The 18172-nt window shown below is 29.9% G+C and overlaps 1 long non-coding RNA gene across 5 annotated transcripts; it reads right to left on the bottom strand.

Annotated features, from left to right (window-relative positions):
• Positions 1-9810: 9810 nt before the first annotated feature.
• Positions 9811-13700, bottom strand: LOC112711246 (uncharacterized). Of its 5 annotated transcripts, XR_011865921.1 has the most exons (5): positions 12999-13700; positions 12816-12926; positions 10671-10984; positions 10355-10421; positions 9811-10087 (listed from the first exon to the last, which is right to left on the bottom strand). It is a non-coding gene; the product is annotated as an uncharacterized lncRNA (long non-coding RNA). The 5 variants fall into 5 exon arrangements; XR_011865920.1 differs by lacking the exon at positions 10355-10421 and having other exon boundaries at positions 10626-10984; XR_003157376.3 differs by lacking the exons at positions 10355-10421; positions 10671-10984.
• Between the last annotated feature and the right edge of the window lie 4472 nt (positions 13701-18172).

Here is an 18172-nt window from a genome sequence, read left to right on the forward strand (position 1 = left end):
AAACTTCTCTTCAGAGGATTCAATTCGATTCTATTCCAATTTACATTCCATACAGTTTACTTGAATCTTGATTTTCTCTCTGAACCATGAGCAACTAAACCTCCACTGTTAAGGTTAGGAGCTCTGTTTATTGTATGGATTGATACTATTATTTTTCTATTTTAATTCATGTTTTGATTTATATTTCAAGAATTGTTTTCGTTCTTTATCTTATGAAATTGGGTGGAACGGAAGTATGACTCTCTTTCTAATTAAGTTCTTGTATAACTTGGAAAAGCTCTTTACTTGAACAACAGCTTGAAAACAATTTCTCCTAAATTCTAATTATCTGGATTTAACGGGATACGTGACATATAATCCTCTTATATTTGGATAATTAGGATTTTTGTGTCATAATAACTAGAATTAAACTTCACCCTCTAATTGGAAGTAATTGACCAAGGAATTGGCGATTGTTGAAAGTTAGAGGAGACTAGAAAGGTCTATGGAATTAGGGTATAGTCACATATAGTTTGCCATGAATTAAATCTTGCATGATTAAAATAAATTGATAAGAAAAGTCAATCCGGAAAATAGATAACTCTGAAGCCTTAACTGCCTTCTCCATATTATTTTTCCCAACTTATTTACTTGCCTACTTTCTGATTTTCTAAATTACTGTTTAATGCTTTTGAACACTCAAACACTATTTTCTGTTTGTCTAACTAAGCCAATCACTCAATCATTGTTGCTTGATCCATCAATCCTCATGGGATCAACCCTCACTCACCTGAAGTATTATTTGGTACGACCCGATGCACTTGCCGGTTAGTTTGTGGGTTAGAAATTCCGTACCAATATGCTACAGTATTTGAGCAGCCTCAAGGCCATCCCCCACAGTGAGATCATGACCATGCTATACCCTTAATTCAAGGAGCATCGCTAGTTAAAGTTTGTCCCTACCTTTATCCTCACTGCCAAAAATCCCAAATTGAAATAATAATCCAACAGATGCTTGATGATGGAATTATTCAATCTAGCAAGAGTCCATTCTCTTTCCCAATTTTGCTGGTCAAGAAAAAGGATGGTATATAAAAATTTTGCACAGACTATAGAGTTCTTAATGACATCAGAATGAAAGATAGTTTTTCAATCCCAACAGTTGATGAATTATTGGATGAGTTGTTTAGTGCATGCGTCTTTTCAAAACTTGACTTAAGATAAGGTTATCGTCAAATTCTTGTTAAGCCGGAAGATAGATTCAAAATGGCTTTTTGAACACATTAAGGATTATACGAATGGCTTGTCATGCTATTTGGACTGACCAATGCACCTGTTACATTTCAGAACCTAATGAATGATGTGTTCAAACCATACTTGCAAAAGTTTGTTCTTGTTTTCTTCGATGATATTTTAGTCTATAGCCCTTCTTGGCTAGCTCACTTACAGCATTTAGAAGTGATTTTACAGACTTTACAGTGTGAATCTCTCTTTAAAAAATTATCCAAATATTTATTTGGGAAGCCAAAAATTGACTACTTGGGTCACACCATTTCAGGCGATGGAATCCATATGGAACATGATAAGGTTCAAGCAATGTTAGAGTGGCAAAACCCTACCAATGTCAAGCAACTTATAGGATTCTTAGGTCTAACGAGGTATTATCATTGATTCTTAAAGGGATACGCATCTATCGCAGCACCTCTAACAAACTTATTGAAGAAGGACTCGTTTCTATGGAATGTAGCGGCTAACAAGGCATTTTAACAGCTTAAAGAAGCTATCACCTCTAGGCCCGTCTTGGTCTTACCAAACTTTGATGAGACTTTTGAATTGGAGGCAGATACATCTGGAATTAGGGTGGGGGTTGTGCTGTCCCAAGGTAAGCACCTCATAGCCTTCTTTTCTAAGAAGCTATCCCCCTTTAAGCAGAAGAAATTAGTGTACATATGTAAATTCTATGCTATCGCGGTAGTAGTAGCCAAATTTTGTCATTATTTATTGGGCAAGAAGTTCATAATCCGCACATATCAACAAATTCTCAAGGCTATAATGGATCAGTCACCTCATACCCCTGACAGCAAAGATGGCTTCACAAGTTGATTGGTTACGACTTCAAAATCTATTATAAACTTGGAGTGAAAAATGCTGCTACAGATGCATTGTCAAGATGCTTTTATGTTACTTGGTCGATTTGGATTGGTTGCAACAACTACGGGCCAAGATAGATGTCGATGCTCAACTTAGTATAATCAAGCAAAGTTGCCTCAATAATAATTAGTCTGATACTAATTATTCAATAAAGCATGGCAATTTGTTTTGGAAGGATCGCATTGTTATTCCTACTAAGAGCCACTTTAAACATCAAATTTTTATGATTCCAAGTGGGGGACGTGCTGGTATAGCTAAGATAATAGAGCAAATTTGCTCTCAATTTTAATGGCCCTTCATGCATCGAGACATCTATCGATATGTACTATGCTGCAAAATCTGTCAACAATAAAAAATAGAGTCAATTCATCTTGCTGGCCTGTTGCAACCCTTGCCAATATCACAGCAAGTTTGGAAAGATGTTTGTATAGGCTTCATCACCTCACTCCCACCGTCTTAAGGCTTTTCATTTATTATGGCTGTCAATGATCGTCTCACCAAATTTTTCCATTTCATCCCATTAAAGCAAGGCTTTGATAACAAAATAGTGGCTAAAGCATTCATCAATTGTCTCTGACTGCGATAGAATTTTTATCAGCAACTTTTGACAAAGATTATTCAAAGTCTAAGGCACTACTTTGTCAATGAGTTTCACATATCACGCTTAAACTGATGGACAAAGTGAGGTTCTGAATAAAACACTGGAAAAGTACTTCAGATATTTTTGTTTTAACAATCCTAAATTGTGGGTGGACATGCTTTCATGGACTAAATTTTGGTATAACACCACATTCCACCGCAGCATTAAAATGCCCCATTTCCGAACTCTTTATGGGCGGGAGCCCCCTTCCTTGATACGCTATGATGCTGATCCAACTAATGAGCAATCGTTGCAGGAGCTTCTCTTGGCTTGAGATAAATTGCTTGATCAATTGAAAGGAACTCTAGTGAAGTCTCATCAATTTATTAAGACTTATGCTAATAAGAAAAGAAGGAATTTGGAGTTTGACGATAATGATTTTGTGCTAATAAAGCTCCAACATTATCGCCAACACTCTATGGCATTGAGAAAGACTTAGAAGCTCGGGATGTGGTACTTTGGTCCCTTCAAAGTGCTAAAGAAACTGAGTCCGGTGGCTTACAAATTGGATTTGCCTCAGGAAGCAAAAATCCATAATGTGTTCCACATTTCATTGCTCAAAAAGTTTAAAAAAATTACTCAAGAGCATTACTTGTCACTGCACTGCAATCTTGTATAGTAAGTCCCATTTTGGCACTAGAAAAAGTCTTGAGTCACAAACAATGTTAAAGAATGACAAATAAGAGTATCAATTATTGCTAGTGCAGTAGGATTCAGGATCTCACACTAAACCACTTGAAAAATTGTTGAGATTTTTTTCAATACTTATCCAATAATCAACTTTGAGGACAAGATTGAAGTTAAAAGGGGAGAGCAACGTAAGAAAGAAAATAGTCAATGCTGATGAGAGTGGAAACGTATATAAAAAACACATCCACAAAAGAAAAAAAGTACCAAATTCTATTATAGAATTAAGACACATGGCATATCATGCAAAGATTCTAGGACATAAAAAAAACATGAAAAAAAACAATTATAAATTGAAGAATAAAAGGCTACGTCTAACAAAAATAATTGATATTGTATCTCTCTTTTCCTTCTGTTATTCCCTAATTTCTTATTCTTCTCTTACCAAATCTAATCCTGCTTTTTTTCTCTTAATTCTTTTTCACTATATATTTTTTATTGGAATGTTTGACTTACTTCTTGGTTCACTACTTTACTGAATTTATTACTTTTCTCTACTTGTTTTTAATTTAATACTTTACCTTTTCTTCTTACTTTCTATGTCAATTTACTGTTTCATTACCACTAATTATGAGTATCAATTCAATCGTTCCTCTAATTATAGCAAAATAAATTATTATTTTGTCTTTAATTTTTGAGTTCTATTCTCTATAAGTATCCCCTCCATCCTTTGTCTTAGTTTGGCTGAAACATGTAGATACTTTAGACCCAGCGTAACTATATTATTAATTGATAAAGTTACGGTTTAAGAAGGAAAGAAAAAATGAGACTCCTATTGACCTAATAAACTATGGGGAATGCTAGGAGAACAATGACTTTGTTAAACAATATAAACAATCACCAATTAAATAAAAATGCACTACACTTTTAAATTAATTCTCTAAATTTTAATATTAAAATAACTATCCGTACACTAATAAAATAAAAATCCGACATATCTATTATTTACATTATTTAATATTTTTATTGTTCACCTATACTTTTCCATAAACTATATAGACTTGTGATACAAATAAAGGAAAATGATAATGTTGTTATAATGAAATAACGAAATATTGACTTTCGCTTTGAAGCATTATCCATTGGAAAGATCTAATTATCAGTAGAATTCACCTTGTTTAACTCGATTTCAAACCTAGTTTAACAAAGAAAAATTATTTGCACACTGAATTAAGGTAACACTTTTTTTTAGATGATGTAAAATTTTAATACACCTTACATTCCAGATTAAACAAAAACTTAAAACTTCAAGTGTGAAATTTCTCACTCTAATAAGCTATACAAATTCAAACTCATAATTATTACGGAAGTTTTAAAAATCGGACTAAACATAACTAAATTTACTAGATAGATCATTTGATTGGCCAGTTTATAACAAATTTAATTTTGAACAAATAAAAAAAGAGTAAAATAAGTCAATTGGTGATCAATTTGCCTGATATTTTAACAGTTAATCAATTTAAAATAAAAAATAAATTTTTGAAAAAAATATACATTTTTATATAAATATATTATTTTCTTATTATATTTATTTCAATCGGTCAAAATTCAATTGAATTTCTAAACCTTTGAACTTTTAACTTCAATGATTCATTTGATTGGTCTGAATTTTAGAATATTAATTATTACTAATAATAGCCTATTATATCCCATTTTTCGTTTTGCTATCTGTCATCTTAGTTTTCTTGTTCTTTTACCCTTTCATTTTTGAAAATTTTAGGCTTCATATAATTTACATATTTATGTTTTTTATTTAGTATTTTTTATTTTTAAAATTTTCTAAAAAAAACGAGGTAAAAAATAGTAAATAAAATTTTATTATTTTTACTATTTATTTTCACCTGATGTTTTCAAGTTATCAAAATAAAAACACATACCAAATACACTTTTATTTTTTCTCCTTCCAATGTATAAAGTTCAATCTTTCATTAATCCTAATAAGTATGGGCTTTATCGTAAATCACTAGGGCAATAGTAGGATAAACTCACCACAAAATCCTTAAGAAATAGATATATTTACTTAGAGTAAACTACAAAAAAATTCTTGAATTATTAAATCGTTTATAGAAATACTTTTTAAATTTATTAATGACAAAAATATTTTTAAAATGTAATAAAAATAAGAAAAAATATAATTTTTTAAAGTGACAAATGACTTTAATATTTAATAAACTGTTTGTACATTTAATTTATTTTTTTAAAAATATTTAAATAATTATTTAAAAAGCATATGCAAATTAAAAAGCAAAACCAAAAATTCAATCTCTAGATTTTTATTTTAGAAAAAAAAAACATTTACAAAATGAAAGGCGCAAAAATATCTAAGCGTACGTATAATCACTTCATTTTAAAATAAAAACATCTTATTTTTCTAAAAGATTATATCAAAATCTAATTTTTAAAATTCCTTTTGAAAATATAAATTCAACGTTACGCTACGTTGATGAGGTTTGAAAGTATTTTGGAAGTATTTTTATTGTTAATAAATTTAAATAATACATTTTTCGATAACTTAATAATTTGGGGCATTTCTAGTGGTTTAATCTATTTACTTACTTACACTTTGCCATGGAAAACATAAATAATACAATGGAGTAAACAGCTGAAATTCAAGGGAATAGCTATGAAGAGAAATGTTACTTAAGAAACCTTAAAAGGTAGATGAAAAACAAAAAATAGTGTCATGTTTTGTTCGTCTACCTCTTGTTTTATTCTTGTCCTTTTTGTGAATCGATAACAATTATTTGGTGGTACCTTTCTTTGAGAAAAAAATAAAAAAGGAGAGAAGAAGTTGATCAATGATCACATTGCGAACAATTGGTGGTACCTAGCTGCAATTTCTTACCCCCTTGAGTTTATCGAAGACATATCACTTTGATTATCCCGTGCAAGTGCAACATTCATGGTTATCAAATTCAGAACGAACCAGTCAGTTTGACCAAAAAATTAATAAACCAAATTTTAAATTAATAATTCGAGTTAACATTTTAACCGGACAAATAAATGAATTGGTCAAATTTAAAAAATTCGATCAAACTCAATTTAAACCGAAATTTAAACTGAATCGATTATCCTGCTAATGTCATCATCACTTAATTCTAAAAATTCAGAATATATACTAGGTGCAGGGTTCAAAACTTGAGTTATTCAAGTTGTAAAAGAGCTTGTAACCACTCGAACAAATTTTTTCTTTGTATTATATAGTATCTTTTAATAAATATATTATTAACTATTAGACATATCTTAATTAATAACTTGTATATTAATTCTTTTAGTCATGTAAATTTAAGATATTTTTTATCTTTTTATTCTAATGAATAGTATTCATATTAATTTAATTTATTTTTTATTTTATACTTACTTTTTTTTAAAATGAATTATTTTTTAATTACATATAATTATTAAAATAAAAATTAAACTTTGTTAAATATCTTTAAATTAAAAAAGATAAGTAAAAAAATTTTATTAATCGATGACATATTTTTGTTATTGATAATTATATAATATTTATTAATATTAATATTTTTTAACATATATTTGAATAATGTAATAGATACTAATTAATTAATAAATTAAAAAATAAGTTAATTTGATATAAAAAATTAAATTTTATATAATTATTTAATTATGACCGGGTCAACCGATTGAATCAATGATTCAATGATCTGGCCGGATTGATTGTCGGGTCGGTTCTATGGCAACATTGCAACCTGACAGGTTAAGGACTAATCCATCGCAGATCTGAGCTCCATTTAAGAGTCCGCCGCTGGCCAATGAATTACTGCATGCACAAGGTGGGATTTGAACCCCCGACACTTGCTTAAGCAGACGAGTGAGCTGATCACTCGGCCAACCCAAGTTGATTCGTTACATACATTATTCTACTTTTAATGGGTTTGGGTGTGATGCTAACTCATATGAGCCCATTACTTCATTAATCCAAAAGTGTATACAGAATTAATTGGGAGGCCACAAAAAGGTTGAAAAAGTTTGACCCCAAAAATATAAAAATACAAATTGACTAAGAACTGAAAAATTAACCAACTCCAGTCCAAATATATATTTATAGAAAATGAACAAGTTAAAGCATCATTTAAGCATCCTTGGTGAGAAAGGAGTTGAAGAAACTTGGGGCATATTAGATGAATGAATTTCTTTTTCTTAAAACGATGTTTTCCCCTATATTTGTTTAGGATGTTTAGTGTATTAACATCTCTATAATATCATAAAGACATATTTTTTAAGTTTTCTTAATTTATAATTCATTGATCATTTATTTGGTATATGCATGATAATGAAAAAAAATGTTAATCTCTTAATATTAATATTTACCTCTCACAAATAATTATAAATGTGTAAAATATTTCAAAAATATAATAAAAACATATATGTTATTATGTGTTTAATTACAACTATATATAAAATTAAATAAATTACATACAGAAACATATATTTAATTACTTATGGTTAGTGTGAATATTTATTAATTTTATCCCATGAAAATGAAATCATAATCTACGTTAAATAGTGTTGCATTATTATTATTATTATTATTATTATTATTATTATTATTTTAACCAACATAACAATATCCTTTTTTATATGTATCGTAACTTTTCGTAAATATATATTTATTAATATCATCTATCAAAGCTTCTATATTTATTTACTACGCTTAATATTTATTATGTCTATCAAAGCTTTTATCATAACAATTTTATATTTTATTTTATAATAATCTATTTGTAAAATATAAGTTGTATTATAAAAGTTGTTAAAATTTTTTAATTTAATATCCATAATTTCATACGTATAACATCTATAATTTTAAACACGTAATATCCATAATCAATAAATTGGGGTTAATTTATTCTTATGTATTATTTATTATTTTATTTTGTGGATCACAAACTAATAATTTTAGAAATTTTTTATTTTTAATAAATAAAAACTGATCAAATTTAAGATATTTTGATTTATTATAACATGTGTTAAGGTCATTTGAGATTTTCTTAGGATTAACTATAAAGAATTTGAAAATTTTTTTTATTTGAGAGAAAAATGATAGAATAGTAAATATAATAATGAGAGAGATTTTTGAAATTTGATTCGCATTGTGGAATTAATTTTTGGTATAACTAGCATATGTTTCGTGCCTCCACTGAATTATACATAAAAATATATAAAATTTTTTATTAAAAAAATTAAACAAAAAATATATAACAATAATCACTATAAATGTTTTACAAAGTTACAATTAAAATTTTAAAGTTTAACCATTTTCGATATTAAAAATATTAAAAATAATTAATATTTATCTTAATTAATTTAAGTAGTTGAGGGATTATTTCACTTGTTCATTTAAATAAATATCAGATTTTAAATTTTGTTTTGTATATGTGTAACAATTTATTGGCTAATGAGTCCTTAAATAGAATGCTAATCTGCAGTAGATTAGCCTTTGATCTACCGAGTTAGAAAATACTATAAAAAAATATATAATATTTATCTTTAATGTAGATCAATTTCTCATCGACAGCAATACTTATAAATAGCGGTAGCAAGTGGGGAAGCCCACTCCGCTCCACCCCGCCAAAAGCCCGGCCTTTGGTAGGATGGCTCGCCCCACCCCGTCTAATGAGGCGATCCTGAAACCTCACCTCGTCCCGTCAACAGTGAGCTGGCAGGCCAAACCCGCCAAATCTCATTTTTTTACTATTAAATATTAAATAATATATATAATTTCACAACCATTTTAATAAATTTATAATTTTTAAAGACATAAAAAATTATAATTTCTAAATTCATAAATATTAAAATATTTATAATTACAAATATGTAATAAACATAATCATAAACCAAGCTTTTTCTAAACAAAATAATAAAACAAACATTGTTCAAAGTAAAATAAATATTGTCTAAAATATATAATTAAACATCTATAGGTTTAAAACATAAAATATAATCCAAAATACTAAATTAGAACATTTTCAAAAAAATCTTGAGCTCGCGCGGGGAAGCTTGCCCCACCCCACCAAAGCCCACAGTTTAAACGGTGCAGGTTAGGTGGGCTTTTGATGTGTGGCGGTCTCAATTTTTCACCTCAGCCCACTTTTTTGGGGGGTTTACGCGGGCCGGTCCGGTAGATTTAGGCCCATTTGCTACCCTTAGTTATGAATATTTATCTTTATTAAAATTTACCTGGCACAAGTTTATTTGTTGGTATTAATTCTTGAAATTAATGTAACACCCTAACTACCAAAGCTCACGCTTCCGGCTGCGTGACTCTGATAGCTCGGACATTACGACGACGCTTATACTATTTAATACTAAAATATGAGCCTGTTTAAAACTTTAAACCGCAATACCGCTCCCAAAATACTTTCATTCGACAACGTACATCCATAGATACCATACAACTTACAAAAACTCATAAAGAGTACATCCATATATATATATATATATATATATATATATATATATATATATATTACAAGTATTAACCAATACAATTCCTATCCTACAGAATATATCAAGATAAAGGCGAGAGTTCAATAAACCATAACTAAAACAGTACAGAGCATCTCAACAATAACTAAATAAACTCTTCGTGACTTCTACACCCATATCCTGAAAGGGAAAAAAATGTAGGGGAGTGAGAACATCATCCTCGAAAGGATTCTCAGTAGAGGATTTTTGAGAATTACTGTAATAGAATACATGAAGATAAACCGTACTAGTGATTAATAACCGTCTCATGCCTCTTTTCAAAAACAACGGTTTACAAATAAAGAAAAATCTGAAATATTTTCTGAAAGAGGAAACTGTTCATTTAAAACAAGATTCAAAAGCCTTTCAAAAGGTTTATCTATGCTGAATCAAATCAGCCTTTCATACCTTTCCAAACCAGAAACACAAAACCGAAACCAACCATCGGTCCATCTCATTTCAACCACGGACGACCCTAGGCCCAAACAATCCAACAACAACAACCAATCCATCACAATCCCACGGAGTTTCAATTGCAAACACAAGTAGGAAGGTTCAAGTACAAACAAACAGTTACAGCAAGTAGGGCAATTAGCAGTTAATCACAAGTAATCACATAGGCAAACCAAGTACAATATGCACACCCAAATAATATCACATAGATGCATATGATGCATGCCTGTCCTAGTGGCTGATGATATCATCTGTCGGTTATAGAGCCAACCCGAAAAGTCCTGGTAGCTGACCATTGGACTGTCCCTCTGTCGCGCATCCCCAACTCGAGTTATACTCAACATAAACTTGATCATAATCATAATCCAAATCTAACACCCTCACTGGTGTATATTCACGGGGGCGAGCTCATCCGGGGCTTTTACAGTGTCCGGCCACACTTACGACATAGAGTCAGCAGAGTCTCGAGTCTCCACCTGGAGCACGTGATGGCTAGCCACTGCTTTCTTCCAGGAAACTCGTGTCTCAGATAGTGGAAGTGTAAAATCACAATTATCAATATCTCAGCATATATGCATTCATTCCCTGCCATGGACCAACATCCATCTTAGCCATCTGGCTTAAATTCATAATTCATAGCCAGCCATACGGCTCATAACTCATTCGGCAATCAGCCATAATTCAATAGCATACACAGTCATTCCGGCTCATAACAAAATAGCATTTCTACCATTCAACATCATCAAAATCATAAAATCGGCATTTAAGCCATAAATCACTTTTTCTCAATTCATTTCACTTTGAAATCAAATTTCAACTCTTTTCAGCCTTGGCTTTAAAAATCTCATTTCTCAAATCATCTCAGACTCATAAGCCACTCTTACACAAGGTAAGTTTTTCCTTTTTGAAAACAAAGCCACCCTTGACATTCTCTTTTCAAAACTTTCAAAACCATGAAAAGTTAAAGATTTATTTTGAAACATTTGAAATCGTCCATCCAACAATGGGATTTCGTATCAAAAGTTCCTTGGCAGAGAGTCTCAAGTCTTTAGGGGAGAGTAACATAACCCATTTTGTCAAATTCATTTAAAATCATTAAATCCTTGGCTTTCTTATTTAAGTAACAAAATAGGATCTAAGCCAAACCGAGTCATGTAATCAATTACTCTTTTCAAAGACATTTCCTTTACTTAAACAAAACCGGCTTCAATTCCACAATTAAATCTGAAGCATTTCAAACTACCAAGAGAATCATTTTTGTTGTGTTAAACTAGAGTTCAAAAGATACTCTGAAACTTATTTAAAATGTCAGAATAATAAGGTTCATCAATCGAAATTCAAATCCTTTTAAGATCTTGAAAACTCTTCCAAGGGACAATCTTTATGTTTAATAGAGAAAAACATAAACCCGTTTTACCTTTTAAAATAGTCTCAAGCAAAATTCTCTTTCGAATGACTTGCACCCAAGGACATACTATTTTTATCTTGGAAAATAAAGAGAATCATAATTCTCTTTTCAATAATTCTTCCAAAATAATAAAAGAAGCCCTGAATTCACAATCCTCCAAGTAAATAGAAAAGGCATTAAACTCATAATTTTTTTAGATAACATTTTAAATAAAGACTTGGATTTTATAGAAATTTCGTCAGCATCTCCCCTAAAACTTGGACTTTGCCACCCGGTTCGGGTCCCAACTAAACCGTTCCACAATCCTTTTCAACAGCTCAAAATCAAAAATCAATTCAAAAACAAGCTAAATCCAACAATCATCTCATTTTCATATCTCAAGGAAACCGTTTTAAAATCAAATCAATATCAACCGATTTAACTCATTTCCAAAGCTTTAAAGAAACGGTTCAACAACAAATCATTTATCAAAACCGAATCAATTAAAGCAAACCAGGCTGAATTTCAAAGAGTATTCTATCTTTCAGATTATCAAGAGAGTCAACTCAGCTCAAATCAATCCCCAACGGATTAAACTCAAATTTCAAATCTTTAAAGAATCAACTTCAAACATTCCATTTCACAAAGCTGCACAATAAATTCAGCCAAACAAACATTCATAATCTTTCGAGACAATCAAATAATACATAAGGCCGATACAATCACCAAATACACATTTTTTCACATCAGTATCAATATGTAATAATTTCAATATAAAATATAGTTTTTGGAAAGTGCCTCTACTTCAAAACGCAAATCCATAACCCAAATATCTCACAGAGTCCTTTCCGCCTCGACCCAAAATGACGACAACCAACAACTCGGCTCCACTTGTTTCCTCCACAATCTCAACAACTCTAATCGCAACATACAACAATCAAAACTCAATCTTATAGCAATTGACGCCACAAACCTTAGTGTATAATAACAGAACAGTAACTAAAGGACTTTCAAATTGAAAACGCTTACCAAACTGAAGGAGAAACGGCTGAACCGAAACGGCAGCAGTCTCCAAACCGGTTCGGCAGCAGCCCGGCAGCCACCTCAAGCGGCAGCGGTGACAATTTCCGATCACGCCAACTGAAACCAACACGCAGTGACTACAGTATTCTCAGAATTCAAAAAGGACAGAGGCTAATAACAAGACCTTACCGGCAGGATTTTCCAGCAACAGCAGAAGGGTCTCAAGTGGCAGAAGGTCAGCCCGGAGCTCCGGCGATGATCCCGGAAGTCACATAACCCCTCCCGGCGGTCAGAACACAGGGGCGCATCTTCCTCCTCTGACCGCAACACCTGCGGCGGCCTGAATCCTTTTCCGGCGACGGTGAGAACCCCAACAGCGTGGTGCGGTTCACTCTGCTTCATAGCACAGCGGTGACCGGACCTCCAGCTCACGTCTTCCTCTCTCTCCCAGCGTCGTTCAGTCACAGCCTTCCTCCTCGACGTGACGCGGCGGTGACCGGCACAACTCGTGGCTCCATGGGTGACGGCGGTGAGGCACGATCTCCCTTCCTTTCTCCAACGTGAGCTCTCTCTCTTTCTTCCCTTCTCCGCGGTCCCTTCCCCTGTTTCCCCCCTTTCTGCTCGATCCCTCTCTCTGATGGCATGACTGGCAACGATGCCAGTGATAGGTTCGACGGCGACCAGCTGGCGGCGACAGCAACCTTCCTGGCCGGCGCGCTCTCCTTTGTGTGTGTTTGATTGTGTGCCGCTGAGAGTGAGGAAGAGGGTGGTTAGGGGGTGACGGCTGTTGCTGTGTGTGTCTCAAGTTGGTGAGTCCGCTGGGGCGTCTGGGTTTGGGGAAGGCTGCGGCTGATGGGTTTGGGGAATTAGGATTTCATTTTTTTTGAAAGTAAGGGTTAGGGTTATTTTTGTAATTTTAAATAAAAGTAGTGGCAATATAGTAATTAGGAACAAATTTTAACCCAACAAAATTAATGTATAAAAATATTATTTGTTCATCAATTTTACAAATTATTTTCAATAAAATGTCCCAACCAAATAATTAGAAATAATATACTTAATTTTTTCATTTTCCAAAATAGCAGTATTAATATATTAAAACATTAATTATTTAGTCCAAATCATATAAAATCTTTATTATTTCACAACTACCAACTTTATGATTTAAATATAGAAAAATAATCCAATAATTATAAAATTGGATAATAATCATAACTTATCTCAAACTCAATAAATCAAAAATTGCCTTAATTATCTTTAATAAAATAATTTCTGAAATTAAGGCTATAAATAACTATATGATTTGAGACTTAATCATAATAGAACTTTTCAAAAGTTCTAGGTTTTACAATTAAAACAATATGATCAACGCTATTATCTGTTAAAACTTCACGTTTTATGACTTGATTTTCAAACTTCCAAATTTATAAACTTATACTATCACAAAGGCTATTAGATTGGTTAATATTCCTTGATAACATTACTAAAATACTATCGTTGAGTATTAGTTTGTGTGAAGAGATCGAAAGTAATAATACACAACTATTACTATTCAATAATTTATTCCATTAAAAAATAAATTATTATTCTTTAGATTGGTAAATATATATTTTTCTATTTTTGTACACTATTTTATTTGATAATAGTTGTCATTAGAGAAAAAAAAGCAAATGATCACATTATCCTATAATATAATGTATCAAGTAATTTTTTGTTTAAAACTAATTTTATTTAGTGAGATAAAATTAAAAATATTTTTCTATTTTTTATTCAAATTTAAATTTTAATTCTGAATTGATTAACAATTCACCATTTTTTTAATTTCAATAACAAATAGTTAGATATAAAATATTTAGTATTTAATAATCCCAATCATTTAAATTTTAATTATCAAGAATTGAGTTAGAAATTAATTATAATTTAATAAATAAAAATATATAATATATAATTTTTTTGATAAGACTAATATATAATTTATTAAGAGATAATCTATTATCCAAAATTTGTTTTATAAACATTATAGCATGTGAAAATAGTGATTTTATTTTTTATTTTTTAAGAAATTATCCATAATTATTTTTTAAAAAAATTTTACTCTCTTCTCCTCTCCTGAGAGATGTTAAAATGACACTCTCCTCCTCTCTATTTATAAAATATACATTTTTCTCCTTTATTTTTAAAAACCTTTTTTTTAACTAATGTTAATTTTATCCATTTTTCAAGAAAAAATAAATTAGTTTTTACAAAAAATATCCTTTAGTAAAAATTTTATTTTTTTGACATTAAATTTTACTTACCAATATATTCTTTAATAAATTATTTTTTAATAATTAAATTAAATTTTTACCAAAATATTTAAAAAAATTAATAATTAAAATATTTTTTTAAAGATACCCTTCAATAATTTTTTAATTATTAAATTATAATTTACCAAAATTTATGTTAACGATTATTTTTATATTTTACTATTAATTTTTCGATATCAATATATATTATTTTAACATTAAATAAAAACAATCTTGGTAAGATAATTTTCTAATATCAATATATATTAATTGGTATACATACTAACAGTGGTAAGATTTTTTTATTCAATGTTAAAATAATATATATTGATATCGAAAATTTAATAGTAAAATATAAAAATAATTGTTAAAGAAAATTTTAGTAAAATCATAATTTAATAATAAAAAAATTATTGAAGGATATTTTAGAAAAAAATAATTTAATTATTAAATTTTTTAAAAAATATTTTGGTAAAATACAATTTAATCAACAAAAAAATAATTTATTAAAGGGTATTTTGGTAAAAAAATTTAATGACAAAAAAAATTTGTTAAAGGGTATTTTTGTAAAAAATAATTTTTTTTGAAAAATGGATAAAGTTAACACAAAAAATTTAAAATGTATCAAAGAGGAAATTTGTTAAAAGTTATTAGGAAGGGAAGGAATATATATTTTACAAATAGAGGGGAGATCGAGGAGTGTCATTTTAATATCTCTCAGTAGAAATCAAAATAGGGAAAACAAGATTCTAGGATTCTAGGAGAGATTTTATTTTTTATCTTTTCCTAGAGTCCGATTGTTTTTTTATTGTAGCAAAATATCGGAATAGAAAAACTTTTCTATTCTATTTATATAGAATAATACTTGTTGATTTCCTTCTTTAAGCGAAACCTTTATGAGATAAGATAAAATATTATTTTAATGAATAGAGTACACCACATTATATAGTGGACAAACAAAAGAAAGGAGGTTGACCCAACAATAAGAGTTCGAATAGAAAAATAAAATAGAATAGAATTAAGAATATATTACAATAGAATTAAACAGAATTCATATTATTTCTATTGCAATATCCCGAAAAAGTAAATCAAATGATTCTCATTTTATTCTTTTTTTACTTTTCAAAAGAGTAGAGTGAAATTTTCTCTTATTTTTATTATGTAATTAACTTAATTAATAACCTTTATTATTACTTCTATACCAAATATTCAGTTTATACTATTTATATTTTTTAATACTATTATACTTATTATTCTAAATAATGGCTTAAATTGCTTATATTGTATGTTAAATATAATACAAATAATATATTGTATCTTAAATTTATTAATTTACCTATATTAAGAGTAGAAAATTATGCAATAAATCATATATTATAAAGATTAATTTATTTATACATAAATTAATTATATGGTAATTACAAAAAATAAAAAAATATTTATCATATATAATAATCCTTGATATATATAATGTCATGTATATATTAGGATGATCTATTTTAATTATATGAGTGATTATTGTTATTTTATTTTTTTGTTATATTAGTAAATAATATTTAAAATTAAAAGAGAGAAAAAGATAATTAGAAAATATTTTTAATTTGAATTAAAAAATGTTGAAAATATATCCAATTTTTATATATAATAAATGTTATAATATTTAATAATATAGTATTTATTACAAAAATGACTCAAAATATTAACTCAAGATATATTTTAGTCTAATAAGACCCACAAGCAAGCAAGATTAACCTAGGCTCATTGCCAACGTCTAAATCCGACTTAGGTTTTGAAGGTTGTAGAAGGCTTAGAGATGGGGGGCCGGTTGAATCTATGGCCTTCTTTTATTTTAATGAAATAATCCTTTAATTTCAAACTTTCAATCTGAATCTGTTTGAACTCAGCAGCGAAAAATTTATGAGACAATTTGGTTTTATCTCATGAATTTCAGAAAACAGAAAAGAGAAGGGAAGAGAGAAGCTGACACCATCATGTATCCTGGTTCAGTTGCTTTGTACAATGCAACCTACATCCAATCTCCACCACAATAGTGGTGAAATTTTTACTATAGTTAAAGTATTACATACACCAATTTCACAGGATTGACACAATCATTTTTCTCTCAAGTTCTATCCTAACATGACTTGGTTATGCTAATACCTAACTCTCCACTCTAAGTGCTAACCCAACTTAGAAAGGGGTATCTCACAGGTACAAGGCACAAGACATTTGAAACAACCGAAAGAAATCTGAAATCACTCTAGGCTTTTCAATCAGGTGTATCACTCAACCTTTTATCACTCTTTGGCTTTTTCTTGAGCTCTCTCTCTTTCAGCCTTTTACCACTCAAAAAATTATAGAAAGATATACATTCAAAATGAAATTACAATCTGTAAACCATGAAGGAGATTGATGTATCAACAGTCTCTGTTGCTATAAGTTGAATCAGATTGAGCTAACACTAATCGAGTTCTTCATCTTGGCGGAATGCTTCTTTCTCTAGAACGCACTGTCCAAAACGTTGAACTTTCTCAGGAAGCTCTCTATGAAACTCTGATTCTGGTTCTTTCTCCTTGTCTTTAGAAAGATGAAAATTTTTCTTTTGTATCTCCTTTCATGTTATTGAGTTGCTCTCTTCCAAGTCAACTCCTTGAGTTGTGTGCTTCACCAACTTACCATTTCACTATTTTCAATTAATCCCTAAATTAGGAATTTTAAATCTGAGCTTTTTTGCTTGACCAAAAGCCTCAGGTAAGCAGTGAAAAAGTTGTTTAATGGTAAACTCAGATCTAAACCCTTGAACTGCAACTTTGTCCCTAAGAAACATTTTTGCTTTTGATTCACAGCAGTGATTATCAAAAATCACTTTCTCCATTTATCCCAGATTGGGGTAGCAGAGAGTTAGAGAAGGAGCAAAGAAAGTAAATTGCATGCAAATGTAAATAAATCACCTTTAACTTTTGACTTAGCTTACTGTGGTTTGATTTGGGTGATTAGGCATTTGCTTTCTTTAATTAAGCTTTCTCTATCTTTCTTCTTTGATGAAATGAGCAAAGAACAAAGCTATATCTCTCCTTT

The sequence above is a fragment of the Arachis hypogaea genome, chromosome 9, assembly GCF_003086295.3.
Source record: "Arachis hypogaea cultivar Tifrunner chromosome 9, arahy.Tifrunner.gnm2.J5K5, whole genome shotgun sequence".
Lineage (NCBI taxonomy): Eukaryota > Viridiplantae > Streptophyta > Magnoliopsida > Fabales > Fabaceae > Arachis > Arachis hypogaea.